The sequence below is a fragment of the Erinaceus europaeus genome, chromosome 6, assembly GCF_950295315.1.
Source record: "Erinaceus europaeus chromosome 6, mEriEur2.1, whole genome shotgun sequence".
Taxonomy (NCBI): domain Eukaryota; kingdom Metazoa; phylum Chordata; class Mammalia; order Eulipotyphla; family Erinaceidae; genus Erinaceus; species Erinaceus europaeus.
In genome coordinates, this window is record NC_080167.1 from 25,813,893 (window position 1) to 25,828,113 (window position 14,221).

The following is a 14,221-nucleotide window of genomic DNA, read 5'->3' on the forward strand; positions in this document are numbered from 1 at the left end:
GAGAGGGGGAAAATTAATTGTATGTCTCGAAGTTTTTAAAACACAGACTGAGTCTTTTTAATATATAGTATTTGATATGTGGACTATCTCAAAAGCCTAGACAAAGTAGATCAGAAGCAACCAATAGCACAGCTATATACAAGATACTGGGTACTGTACAGCAAACCCTAACAGAAGGACTTTTCAAAGCTAACCCAATTACCAAATAATGTGATGATAACATTAACTATCGATTGTCTTTTCAAACCCTAAGACAGCAGGAACCTCACATCTCCACTATAGAGCCTCTCCTTCCCCCAATCCTGGAACCTTTGGATAGGGCCCACTTTCCCGTATGCCTCTCCCAATCCATATCAAATAATATTGCATCTGCCGATTGCAACCTAATCAACACAACGATTGCCACCTCAACATGCTTCAGCTCAGACTGTGTCCAGAGACCTCACGTGTGGAATGACAACCCATCAGCTTCATTACTCGGGTAAGACCTTTCCTTTCATAGTATTCTCTAATTCCATCCCAGGTGGTTCACTTTCTAACAAAGTCCCAAAACCTAGATATACACTAGTTTCTGTGAGAGAGAGCATATGTTCACACGTATCCATAAACTACTGCAAAATATATACCTGAAAGCAGAAGTACACTAGAGTTTGCAGTGAGTACCCCCCCCCCAACACTTCCTCTCCACTATTCCAAGCTTTGGGTCCATGATTGCTCAACAATTTGTTTGGCTTTGTATGTTAACTCACTTTTCAGTCACCAGGTTCCAGATGCCATCAGGATGCCGGCCAGGCTTCCCTGGACTGAAGACACCACCAACATGTCCTGTTGCTCCACTTCCCCAGAGACCCACCCTACTAGGAAAGAGAGAGGCAGACTGGGAGTATGGACCGACCAGTCAACGTCCATGTTCAGCGGGGAAGCAATTACAGAAGCCAGACCTTCTACCTTCTGCAACCCTCAATGACCCTGGCTCCATGCTCCCAGAGGGATAGAGAATGGGAAAGCTATCAGGGGAGGGGGTGGGATGTGGAGATTGGGGGGTGGGAATTGTGTGGAGTTGTACCCCTCCTACCCCTATGGATTTGTTAATTTATCCTTTCTTAAATAATAATAATAATAATAATAATAATAATAAACATGTGGAGTAACTGCAGACACATAACAATAAGTATACCTCTAGAATATCTCTTCTTTTAGAATAAGCACCTGGGTACTTGGACTCAAGCATTTGCCTGGACTTAGAGGAAAAGGTGATTATTCTGTTATTCAATTAAAAATGTTCAAAGGGAGTGGAGGTGGCTCAGAAGCTTTCATGAGTGATGCCCAGAGTTTAGTCCCCAGCACCACAGGAGAGTACCATATACACTGGTATCAAGGGAACTCCGTGGATGGTGGAGGGGTGCTTTGGTGTTTATGCTACTTCCCTACACCTCCACCTTATTTCCCTTCCTCCCTGTCTGCCTGTCTGTCTCTAAAACTATAGAATAAACACTGGGCCAGGGAGACAGTGGAATCACACGTGCAGCTCTGGGTTCCTACCCCAGTGGCATATAATAAAAATAATAATAAATGAGGGATTTATCACTTAGTAGCATACATTTTATAAGCCAAGCCCAAAGCTGTTAATGTTAATGATCAGATGATCATTATACAAAAGGGAAAAAATGATAGCACTCCTCTAAATGAGAATTTCAGAGGCCTTGGCCTACCACACACAAATACTTAAAGCAATGCCACATACTCTGTGTAATCAAACTATAGCTTTTTTTAAAATTATCTTTATTTATTGCATAGAGTCATCCAGAAATCGAGAGGGAGGGGAGAGATAGAGAGGGAGAGAGACAGAGAGGCACCTGCAGGCCTGTTTCACCATTTGTGAAGTTCTCCCCCGCAGGTGGGGGCCGGGGGCTCAAACCCAGGTCCTTGCGCTTGTGCATTCAGCCAGGTGTGCCGCCACCCCCGGCCCTCCAGCCATGGTTTTTAAGGGTGAAAGGTGTGACAATATATATTATGAAGATGTGTGAAGCTGTATTCCTAATATGTACAGTTTTTAAACCAACATTACCTTAAAAAAAAAAAAAAGCTTTTTTATGATTGGATGGGACCCAGTGAGACGCAATTCAACAGACAGACCTTAGAGGTTCCAGTGATTAACACTTTCCAGCAGTCAGGTTTCACTGATACTAAGAGGTAGTTGAGAACAGACCCTTCACTTTAGCATAGTCCACTTTTCCAGCCCTGACTCCAGCCAATCAAACATGAATGATAGATCTGTGCCTTGCTAACTGACGCAGTCTTCCATTAACACTGTGTGTGTGTGTTTGTGTATGTATGTATGTATATCCTGTTAACATGCTGACCTCCTTAGCAGGACCCAATGAAGGCTGGATGGTCCATCTGACACTGCACCTGCAGGTCTGTCTCTGGACACCTGGAGTCCAGTCTGTCATGACCAGCGCCAGTGTTCGGATGCTCACCCAGGTGCACAGACTGGAGGACACACACATGCATAGTGGCTGAGTAATTTTCCCTTGTCCTATTTTGCCAGTCCTATTTTTGCCTCTATAGCACAGTCAAGTGCTATAGAGACTTGATGGCTTAAACAACAGGAATTGGGATTTATTTTAATTTTTATTTTTTGGTTTGTTTGTTTCTTAAGTTCTGGAAGCTAGAAATCCAAGACAAAGGTGTTAGCAGGCTTGATTTCTTCTGAGGTCTCTCTCCTTGGCTTGTGGATGGCCTTCTCCATCTGTGTCCTCACCTGGTCATTTCAGTCTGTTTGTATCTTAAACTCTGCTGGGGAGGACACTGATGTGACCGTAGTAAACCGTGCTCTAATGACCTCATTTTCACTTAATTGCCTCTGTATGGACACCATGTCCAAATATAGTCATGTTCTGAGATATTGGGGGGGAGGACACATAATTCAACTCATAACACCTGAATTAGAATGACTTTTTTTTTTTTTTTTTTTTGCCAAAGCACTGCTCAGCTCTGGCTTATGGTGGTATGGGGGATAGAACCTGGGACTTTGGAACTTTTGGTATGAGAGACTCTTTGCATAACCATTATGCTATCTACCCCCACCCAAATTCACTTCTTTATAGCTAGGTCAGAACAACTTCATTCTAAATCAAAACTTTTCCCTTCAAATCACTCTGTTTGACGAAATGAAGTTTTACAAAACAGACTGTAAGAGCTAAGCTCATTTCTTATGAATTTTTTTCTTTTTCATATAAATAAGGTTTAAAATATATATACTTTTAAATAGTTAACCATAATTACTTGAATAATGTTGTTAAAAGAACATGGGTTGGGTGGTGGCACACCTGGTTGAGCTCACATGTTACAATTTGGAAGGACCTGTGTTCAAGTCCCACAAGTGGTGAAGCAGGGTTGCAGGTGTCTCTCTCCCTCTCTCCCTCTCCCTTACCTCTCAATTTCTGGCTGTCTCTATCCAATAAACAAATAAAGATAATTAAAAAAGTTAAAAAAAAAACTACAAAGAGGGCCTGGGTATGGGGAGACAGTATAATAGTTATGCAGAGACTCTCAATCCTTGGGCTTTAAGGTCCCAGGTTCAATTCCCCAATCTCCTATATCACCATAAACCAGAGCTGAGCAGTAGTCTGGTAATTTTTTTAAAAAATAGGGTCATGTGGTGTGGCACATGATTGAGTACACATGTTACAATGTGCAAGGACCCAGGTTCAAGCCCCTGATCCCCATCCACAGGGGAAAGCTTTGTGAATGGTGCAGCAGGGCTGCAGATCTCTCTCTTCTCTCTCCCTCTCCATTACCACCTTCCCTCTCTATTTCTGGCTGTCTCTATCCAATAAACAAATAAAGATAATACCAAAAAACAATCAAAGACGGCCTGAGGATAGTCTGGCAGTTGAGCACAAGACTTGTAAGCCAGAGGCCCTAGGTTTGATCACTAGCACTGCCAAATGCCAGAGAATTATCTCTTGCTCTCATAAAAATAAATGGGGGGGGGGGCTGGATGGTGGTGCCATGGGTTAAGCACAGGTGGCTCAAAGCACAAAGACTGGGCGTAAGGATCCTGGTTTGAGCCCCCAGTTCCCTATCTGCAGAGGGGTCGCTTTACAGGTGGTGAAGCAGGTCTGTAGGTGTTTATCTTTCTCTCCCCCTCTCTCCATTTCTCTCTGTCCTATCCAACAACAACAATAAACAACAAGGTCAAAAGGGGGGGGAAGCCTCCAGGAGCAGTGGATTCATAGTGCAGGCACTCAAGTCCCAGCAATAACCCTGGAGGCAAATAAAATAAAATAAAATAAAAACAAATATTTTCTTTAAAAGTTAGCAGTGGTAATAATATTTAAAGAAAAAGATCCTCAAGAACTATTATTCCTTAAGCCAAACAATTCCACCTGTACATATTTACTTTGAAAATCTGTCTAAAAGGAAGCCATCATAGCGAACTTTATATTAGCAAATTGTAGTGACATCCCAGCTATCAGCATTTAAAGAATTAAGTGGGCCATAGCACAGCGTGTTAAGTGCACATGGCGCAAAGCACAAGGACCGGCATAAGAATCCCGGTTCGAGCCTCCGGCTCCCCACCTGCAGGGGAGTTGCTGCACAGGCAGTGAAGTAGGTCTGCAGGTGTCTGTCTTTCTCTCCCCCTCTGTCTTTCCCTCCCCTCTCAATTTATCTCTGTCCCATCCAACAACAATGACAACAATAACAGTAACAACATCACCAATAAACAAGGGCAACAAAAGGGGGGTGGGGGAATGGCCTCCATGAGCAGTGGATTCTGGTGCAGGCACCGAGCCCCAGCGATAACCCTGGAGGCAAAAAAAAAAAAAAAAAGAATTAAGTAAATCGTTATAACACCTTTAAAAACTGTTTAAAATAATGTACTAGACAGAAATGTGTATAACTTAGAATAAATTTCACAACATAACATACTAAGTGAAAAGTGTGTTAGGAAGCAGTTTACTCAAAATAATGCCAATTTTTGAAGTAAAAGTAATTATTCATATTTGGACATAAGGATACATGCCATTTCAAAAAGAGAAAACTTTTTTTTCTTTTTTTAGGTTTTAATTTTTCTTATTAAATGGCCATGTGTTCTATATGGAGACATTCCAGGTCTCTGAATGTCAGTTTCCTCATCTACGAAGATCATGAGACTAACTTAAGTACTAATCTAAACTAAGTACTCACAGTGTATTCAAAATACAATCTTCTTCTTCTAGCGTTTGCCCTTCTTCCCTAGCCAGTTGACAGCGTCAGGTTGAGCCTGATGTAAAGTTTCGAGACCTCCTTTGAATCTGGAGAGGTGGCAGTCGTTGACTATGTGGGTCATAGTCTGTCTGGAGCCGCAGGGGCAGTTCGGGTCATCTCTGGCTCCCCAGCGATGGAACATAGCGGCACACCGGCCATGGCCTGTTCGATAGCGATTGAGGAGGGCCCAGTCATAACGTGCTAGGTCAAAGCCGGGTTGACGCTTGCAGGGGTCTGTGATGAGGTGTTTGTTCTTTACCTCAGCTGACTGCCAACTCTGTTTCCAAGAGTCTGGAACAGAGAAGTTCAGTGTAGGCGTAGGGGACCAGATTGGGTGACGAGACGTCAAGCGTTGAACAGGGTGGGCGAAGATATCCGCGTATATTGGCAGGTCTGGTCGAGCGTAGACGTGGGAAATGAACTTAGATGATGCCGCATCCCGACGAATATCTGGCAGGGCGATGTTGCTAAGAACTGGCAGCCATGGAACCAGGGTGGAATGGATGGTTCCAGAAATTATCCTCATGGAGGAATATAATTTGGAATCGACCAAGTGGGCATGGGGAACCATACTGGGGCACAGTATTCTGCAGTGGAATAGCATAATGCCAGAGATGATGATCATAGTGTGGAAGCGCTCGCGCCCCATGAGGAGCTGGCCAGTCTTGCAATGATGTGATTCCTCGCGCCCACCTTTGCTTGGCGTCGTGCGAAGATAATAGTAGTTTTGAAACCAAAGAAAGACCCAACACTGGCCGCCAGCTATAGACCAACTTCTCTCCTCTCCGTGTGTTACAAACTCCTTCAAAGGCTGCTTCTGTCACGTATTTCTCCTCTTACAGAGAAATTCCTATCACCCGCCCAAGCTGGTTTCCGCCCAGGAAGATCTACCTGCGAACAAGCCCTGGCCCTCTCAACTTACATTGAAAATGGATTCCAGAAGCATTTAAAGACGGGTGCTGTCTTTGTTGATCTCACAGCAGCCTATGACATGGTCTGGCACCGTGGTCTCCTAGTCAAAATCTCAAGATGCCTGCCTCCATGGGTGGCCAACACTATATCATTTCTTCTCCAAAACAGAAGATTCCGGGTGCATCTGGGTGACAAGTCTAGCAGATGGAGGCTTGTCTCAAGTGGCCTCCCCCAGGGCTCTGTTCTGGCTCCTACGCTATTTAATATTTATATCAATGACCTTCCAGAAACTTCTTCAAGGAAGTTCATCTACGCCGATGACATCTGCTGTGCAACTCAGGCATCCAAGTTCGACATCCTCGAGGAAACACTCACGAAAGACATGTCTCTGATGTCTGATTACTGTAAAAAATGGCGACTAATCCCTAGCACTGCAAAAACGGTATCATCTGTTTTCCATCTACACCATGCCTCGGCCTCGCGTGAGCTTAATGTGCAGCTTGGCCATACGAGAATCCGGCATGAAGCCCAGCCAGTCTACCTTGGCGTTACTCTCGATCGCACCCTGTCATTTCATGAACATCTCATAAAAAATACACTCTGAAAACGATTAAGTGACACAGCCATGTACCAGCATGTATATACACAGTATTTTTTAATTGGTAAAATTCATTCATACAAATTTATCATCTTAACCTTTTTTTTTTTTTTTTTTTTGCTCCAGGATTATCACTGGGGCTCGCAGGTGCCTGCACTTTGAATCCACTGCTCCTGTGGCCATTTTTTCAGTTTTTTTTTTTTTTGATAGGACAGAGAGAAATTGAGAGAGGAGGGGGGGGATAAAGAGAGGGGACCCTCTGCAGGTGGGGGGGGGAAGCTGGGGTCTCAAACAGGGATCCTTGCATGGGTCTTTGCACTTCTGCTATGTGCGCTTTAACCTGGTGCGACACCACCCAGCCCCCTCATCTTAACCATTTCCTTTTTTTTTAAGTAGTTCTTTTTAAAATATTTATTTATTTATTCCCTTTTTAGTGTCCTTGTTGTTGTTTTTATTGTCAGATATTATTGTTGTTGTTACTGATTTCATTGTTGTTGGATAGGACAGAGAGAAATGGAGAGAGGAGGGGAAGACAGAGAGGGGGAGAGAAAGACAGACACCAGCAGACCTGCTTCACTGCTTGTGAACCAGGATCCTTACGCTGGTCCTTGTGCTTTGCGCCATGTGCGCTTAACCCCCTGCGCTACCTCCCGACTCCCAGAAAACGTTTTTTTAAGTCCTATTCTGAAGGAAGAAGACCTGCAGAGGCTAGAACATTATTATACTAAGAACTGTTAATCTAAGAAAGCAGCAGGGGTGAGGGACTCTCTAGAGGTAAAAAAAAAAAAAAAAATGAAACAAAACAAACAACAAAACCAAACCACTTTTTGGAACCAGATAGCTTGGCTTTGAGTCACAAACCTACCTCCTTCCTGGTGGTGGGCTTGGGCTAATCTTTCAACCTCTCTGAGCCTCTGATTCTGTAAAAGGGGAAAAGTACTAGCAATTCTTTCCAGGATTGTGGGGTTACTTTATTATGGGTAATGGTGCATCCTGAAAGTTGTGGCATGTTTTTGCATAGACAAACAAAAAAATAGTGATTTTTTCTTTTCTTTTTTTTTTTTAACTGGGGCTCAGTGCCTGCACTATGAATCCACTGCCCCTGGAGGCTGTTTTTCCCATTTTGTTGCCCATGTTGTCGTTAGTTATTATTGTCATTGCTGTTGTTGTTGTTGGATAGGATAGAGAGAAATCAAGAGAGAGGAGGGGAGATAGAGAGGGGGAGAGAAAGACAAGACACCTGCAGACCTGCTTCACCGCTTGTGAAGTGACCCCCCTGCAGGTGGGGAGCCCGGGGCTCAAATCGGAATCCTTACACTGGTCCTTGCGCTTCGCACCATGTGTGCTTAACCTGCTGCGCTACCACCCAGTCCCCATATCGTGATTTTTCTGACAACCAATAGAATGTAATGACTGAATATTCTCTTAACTGTAGCTTGCTTGCTTGCCTGCCTGCCTGCCTGCCTGCCTGCTTGCCTGCCTGCCTGCCTCCCTGCCTCCCTTCCTTCCTCCCTCCCTCCCTCCCTTTACAAGAGTACTGCTCATCTGTAGAAACAAGAATGAGTATGGAAGTCAATACTGTATGGTGGAACTTGGAGAAGGATGCCAGGCTTTGAAATTCACATTCACCAGGGAGAGAGAGAAGATATTTCGGGACATGAAGGGAAGAGTCATTTTCTGTGTTCTTAAATTGTCAAGTGGGTCCCCCAGCTAGCTTTTAGGAGGAAATGCTGCTGATTATGGGACAGCTGGCCATTTTCTAATCTTGGTGTCTACCTGCTGCTTCTCTGGCACCGAAAGGGAAAGAGCTGGAAAAGTGTTTTTCCTCTCTACAGCTCCATAGAGCAGCCCCACACACCACAAGGCTAAATTCCTGAAAACCCTTAACAACTTCCAGCACAGGGTACTTCAATACAAAGGCATACTCAAGGTGGTTAAACAAGAAGGCAAAGTGTTTCATGAAGCCTTTTTAAGGAAGTGTGATTGGATTTTGCTCTGGTGAGGGGGAAAAAAAAAAGTGTTCTTTTTCTTGGAAAATGAAGCTGGAGTTTTGTGGTATAATTACTACCCGAGACAAAGACTCATTTTTCACACCGAAAATGTGATGAGGTCCTAAACACCAACTCAGCTTTGATGTCAGGAAAGAGGTGTGAAGGTATCTGTGTCTTTGCCTGAGAACCAACTTGTGGTCCATGCTGCTTGTTAGGCGTGGGAAATGTTACTCTTCCAGAGCTGCAAAGCTAAATTAGTACATTCTGAAACTTGACTCCAGAGCGCTTCTTCTTTTCTCTTCTTCTTTTTTTAAAATCAAGTTTCTTCTTCATAGGAAAATTGAACATGACATCAGTATTAATACACTTTCCTGCTTGACCAGAACATTAAGCTCCTTACACTAAATAACACGTCTTTGATCAGAAGGTAATGCAGGAAAGAAATTATGATACCAAAATCTTGATATCTCCTATTGAAATGCTACAGTTCTTTCAGAGTCATTGATCTGAAAGCCCTCACGTGAACATGAAAATCTGTAAAGAAAGGAGAGAGGATGTGAGATAGGAAAGCACTATCTTTGTTTTGCAGGAGATGGTGAACCAGACTAAGTCACCTGCCCAGCAGTTTACCTTTTGTTGGCTATGGCCACTCAGGAAGAGAAGAACTGGACTGGAGATTTAGTCCTGTTGTTTTGTTTTGGTAGGGGCATGCTCTGTGTCATAAATGGCAGTCAAAGCTTAGAGTGACAGCTGACCAGGACTCTTTATCTACCCTGTCCTGGGGATGGGGAAACTTTTTTCTGCCAAGAGCCATTTGGATATTTATAACATCATTCCCAGGCCATTCACAATTACCAATGTCAAAATCAACACTTAGTGTTGCTATGAAATAGGCTCCTAGACTTCCTGAATTTCAAGTCTCCTCTGATGGTTGTCTTGGCAAGGCCAGGCAAATGACTTCTCATGCTGTATATGGCCAGTGGGCAGGACATTCCCCACCCTGCAAGCGTCAACCCGGCTTTGACCTAGCACGTTATGATTGGGCCCTCCTCAATCGCTATCGAACAGGCCATGGCCGGTGCGCCGCTATGTTCCATCGCTGGGGAGCCAGAGACGACCTGAACTGCCCCTGCGGCTACAGACAGACTATGACCCACATAGTCAACGACTGCCACCTCTCCAGATTCAAAGGAGGTCTCAAAACTTTACATCAGGCTCAACCTGACGCTGTCGACTGGCTACGGAAGAAGGGAAAACGCTAGAAGAAGAAGAACAGTGGTAAAGTAGGTCTGCAGGTGTCTATCTTTCTCTCCCCCTCTCCATCTTCTCCTCCTCTCTCCATTTCTCTCTTTCCTATCCAACAACAATGACAGCAATAACAACAATGATAAAGAACAAGGGCAACAAAAATGGGGAAAAAATGGCCTCCAGGAGCAGTGGATTCATAGTGTAAGAACCAATCCCCAGCAATAACCCAAAAACTAAAACTAAAAAAAAACTAAATATTTACACTCTTCTGATAGAGTCTAAGAGTCCAAACTTACGTACCTTATTTTCTATAATGTGAACTTTTATAATTCAGTATTGCTTCCAAAAAGTGTAGTAGCATTTTGATTTCATCCTTTCTAAAGCAGTCATGTGGCAGAATGTCCTAACCAAAGACTTCATAAGTAAAATGCTTTTCGTAGTGGCAAAATTTCAAAGAGCAAAGACATTTTATGTATGAAATTTGACAATGTTTAATAAATAGGAAAATGTAAATGAAATTTTTTAAAAAAGAATGATTAGCATGAAGGCCAGTCTTAGAAATATTAACTAGGGAGTCGGGCGGTAGCGCAGTGGGTTAAGTGCAAGTGGCGCAAAACACAAGGACAGGCGTAAGGATCCCAGTTCGAGCCCCCAGCTCCCCACCTGCAGGGGAGTCACTTCATAAGCAGTGAAGCAGGTCTGCAGGTGTCTATTTTTCTCTCCCCTTCTTTGTCTTCCCCTCCTTTCTCCATTTCTCTCTATCCTATCCAAAAATGACAACAATAATAACTACAACAATAAAACAACAATGGCAACAAAAAGGGGGAAAAAAAGAAAAAGAAATATTAACTCGACCGGATCAGTCTTGGAGTGCTTGATTCTCTGATGTTCCCTCCCTTTTCTTCATAACCCCATGGATTTATCCAGCCAAGTGGAGTCATTTCTGCATAACTTGATATGAATTCATATCAGCTGAACTATTTTTTTTTCTCAAGAACATCTGTATCTTCTAGGATTTTTACTTGTTCATTTTTTAAATATTTTCTTTCTTTCTTTTTTATTTTAATGAAAGATATACAGAGAAGACTCAGAGAGAAAGACCAGGACACTGCTCTGGTCTGGCTTTTGGTGGTGCTGGTGACTGAATCTGGGATCTCAGAGCCTCAGATATGAAAGTATTTTGCATAATCACTATGCAGCCTCCCAAGCTCAGTTTTTTTTTTTTATTTATTTCACATGAGAAAGAGTTTTGTAGCCAAGTGGTGGCGCACCTGTTTGAGCGTGCCTGTTACAATGTGCAAGGACCTGGGTTGAAAGCCGCTGGTCCCCACCTGCACGGGGGAAAGTTTTGTAAGTGGCGAAGCAGTATAGAAGGTGTCTCTCTGTCTCTCTTCCTCTCTACCTTCCCCTCCCCTCCCCTCCCCTCTCAATTTCTGGCTGTCTCTATCCAATAAATAAGTATAATAAAAATAATTGAAGAGAGAGGAAGAGAGAGAGAGAGAGTGTGTGTGTGTGTGTGTGTGTGTGTGTGTGTGTGTGTGTGTGTTTCACATAGGCAGGAATAAAGGAAAGAGAGAAGCCAGAGCACTATTCTGGCGCATGTAGTGCCTGGGGTGGAACTGAGAATCACAGGCACAAAATTTCAAACACTAGAAGGTAAGCTATTTCAATCGTCTGAGCCTCTGTATTTTTAAAATATCATTTATGGGGTAAAACTTTTGTTTCCTTTGTAAGGAAATGTCTGTGGTAGGAGATAGCATAATAATTACGCAAAAAAAAAAAAAAAGAAGAAGAAGAATCTCATGTCTGGAGCTCCAAAGTCCTAGGTTCAGTCCCTTGGACCATGATAAGCCAGAGCGGAGCAGTGCTGTGGTCTCTCTGTATCTCTCTCCCCCACACACTCTCCTCCCCATTCAAATAAAACGCTTTTTTTAAAAAACAAATTCCAGATACATTCAAAGGGCTTGAAAATACTAATTTGAAATATGTACCCCTGTGATCCGGGAGGTGGTGCAGTGGATAAAGCATTGGACTCTCAAGCATGAGGTCCGGAGTTCAATCCCCAGCAGCACATATATCAGAGTGATGTCTGGTTCTTTCTCTCTCCTACCTTTCTCATGAATAAATAAATTCTTTTTAAAAAATGAAATATGTACCCCTATGTTCACGGGTGCTGTATTCACAATAACTCAAACATGAAATCAACTTACGTGCCCATCAACAGATGATGGGAGAAAGAAGCTGCAGGGTATATATTCAATGCAATATTGCTTGGCATTAAAAAATAAAAATGAGAGTAACAAGGTGCTTTATGGGACAAAATGGATGGAACTGAAGTGGTTATGCTAATAGGGATAAAGAAAGTGAAAAATTCATGTGGCCTATAAATTCACTCATGGAATTCAGATCACTGAGACCAAAAAAAAAAAAAAACACAAAACTTGTAAATGCAATAATAATAACCAAAGGACTCTCAGACTCTGTGAAGTTATGGTGGTTAACTGGGGAGGTAGGTTTAACTGGGTGTGGTGGTAGAAGGACTTTGTGTACACACAGGCACACACACACAAACTATACTCCTAAAATCTTAACAGTATTGTCGAATACTGATAAATCAATTAAAACAGGAAATAGGGGGGTTGGGCGGTAGGGCAGCAGGTTAAGCGCACACGGCACAAAGCGTAAGGACGGTGTAAGGATCCGGGTTCGAGCCCCCAGCTCCCTACCTGCAGGGAGGTTGCTTCACAGACGGTGAAGCAGGTCTCCAGGTGTCTATCTTTCTCTCCCCCTGTCTGTCTTCCCCTCCTCTCTCCATTTCTCTTTGTCCTATCTACAACAACGACAGCAATAACAACAATAATATAAGCACAACAAAGATAAACAACAAGGGCAACAAAATAGAAAAAATAGCTTCTAGGAGCAGTGGATTCGTAGTGCAAGCACTGAGCCCCAGCAACAACCCTGAAGGCAAAAAACAAAAAACAAAACAGGAAATAGAATGTCAGTTAGGCATGCAGGTTGGCAGACAACTGGAAAAACAAGAGAAAGTTGTATGTGTAGCTGCAGCAGGCATCATAGTGAGGCCACCTGTTCTGAGTCACTTAAAGAAATTAACCAGCATGTTAATATCATAGGATTAAGAAGTATTTGTTTTCATGAGACTATTAACAATATAGCAAAAAAAGGTGCCTAAATAAAGTTATTTGAAACAAATCTCCCTATCACCCAAAACAAAATAGTTAGCCTACTAAATACCACCTTCTGGAGTCCTATTCCTTGCATGCAAAATTCCAGGCCTTTCTTACCTCTTTTTCTCAGAAATGCACTATGTATCTCCTCTACTCTAATTCCAAGTTGTTTTGATTGCATAGAGGCAAAGAAGAAATTCCTCCCGAGCCCTCTGGGTTCTTTTTGGACTGGTCCAGCAATTAAATTAACATCAGAAAGATTAGTAGGAGAAATAACAACTTTGAGGGAAAACATGTAGATTCTGCATTAGCACAGATTTCTCAAGTGAAATGGGGCAAAACTAAGGTATTCAGCCTGAGTTAAGAAGTGGGATAAGAGATAAGGTGGGGGAGTCAGGCAGTAGCGCAGTGGGTTAAGCGCATGGACCGGTGTAAGGATCCCGGTTCAAGCCATCGGCTCCCCATGTGCAGGGCAGTCCCTTCACAAGCGATGAAGCAGGTCTGCAGGTGTCTATCTTTCTCTCCCCCTCTCTGTCTTCCCCTCCTTTCTCCATTTCTCTCTGTCCTATCCAACAACAACAACATCAACAACAATAATAACTACAGCAACAATAAAAACAACAAGGGCAACAAAAGGGAATATAAATAAACATTTTAAAGAGAGAGAGGAAGGACACTCACATAACCAGAGGAGGGTGACTCATAAGACAAAGACCAGAAGCTCAGTAATTGATTGCGTGTTTGCCCTGCCATGCAGATGGACTTTTAGAGAAAATTTACATCTGAAAAAAATATATATCCAAACTCTGGATAATACCTGTTATGGTCACTCTTGTCCATTAAAGGGGTGGCAAATACTTCTCTGAAGTCTGCACGACCTTTAATAACCTTGAAAGAATCCTCATGTCAAAGAGAGAGGCCTTCCAAAGTCCCCATTCCAGACCTGGTGGAAATGTCTTATCTTTCAACCTGATTTCCACAGATATTTCCAGATTACTCACTCCTAGCCAGGAACTGTGCAAGAGTCT

General features: G+C 43.0%; 1 protein-coding gene and 1 non-coding gene across 2 annotated transcripts in view; one reads left to right on the plus strand and one right to left on the minus strand.

The window, feature by feature from the left end:
* The window catches only part of RYR2 (ryanodine receptor 2), an 820,963-nt gene that overhangs the window by 732,743 nt on the left and 73,999 nt on the right, over positions 1 to 14,221 (minus strand). The gene's annotated exons all lie outside the window — the stretch shown is intronic.
* Positions 1,647 to 1,770, plus strand: LOC132539196 (U6atac minor spliceosomal RNA). The gene has a single exon (XR_009550490.1). It is a non-coding gene; the product is annotated as a U6atac minor spliceosomal RNA (small nuclear RNA).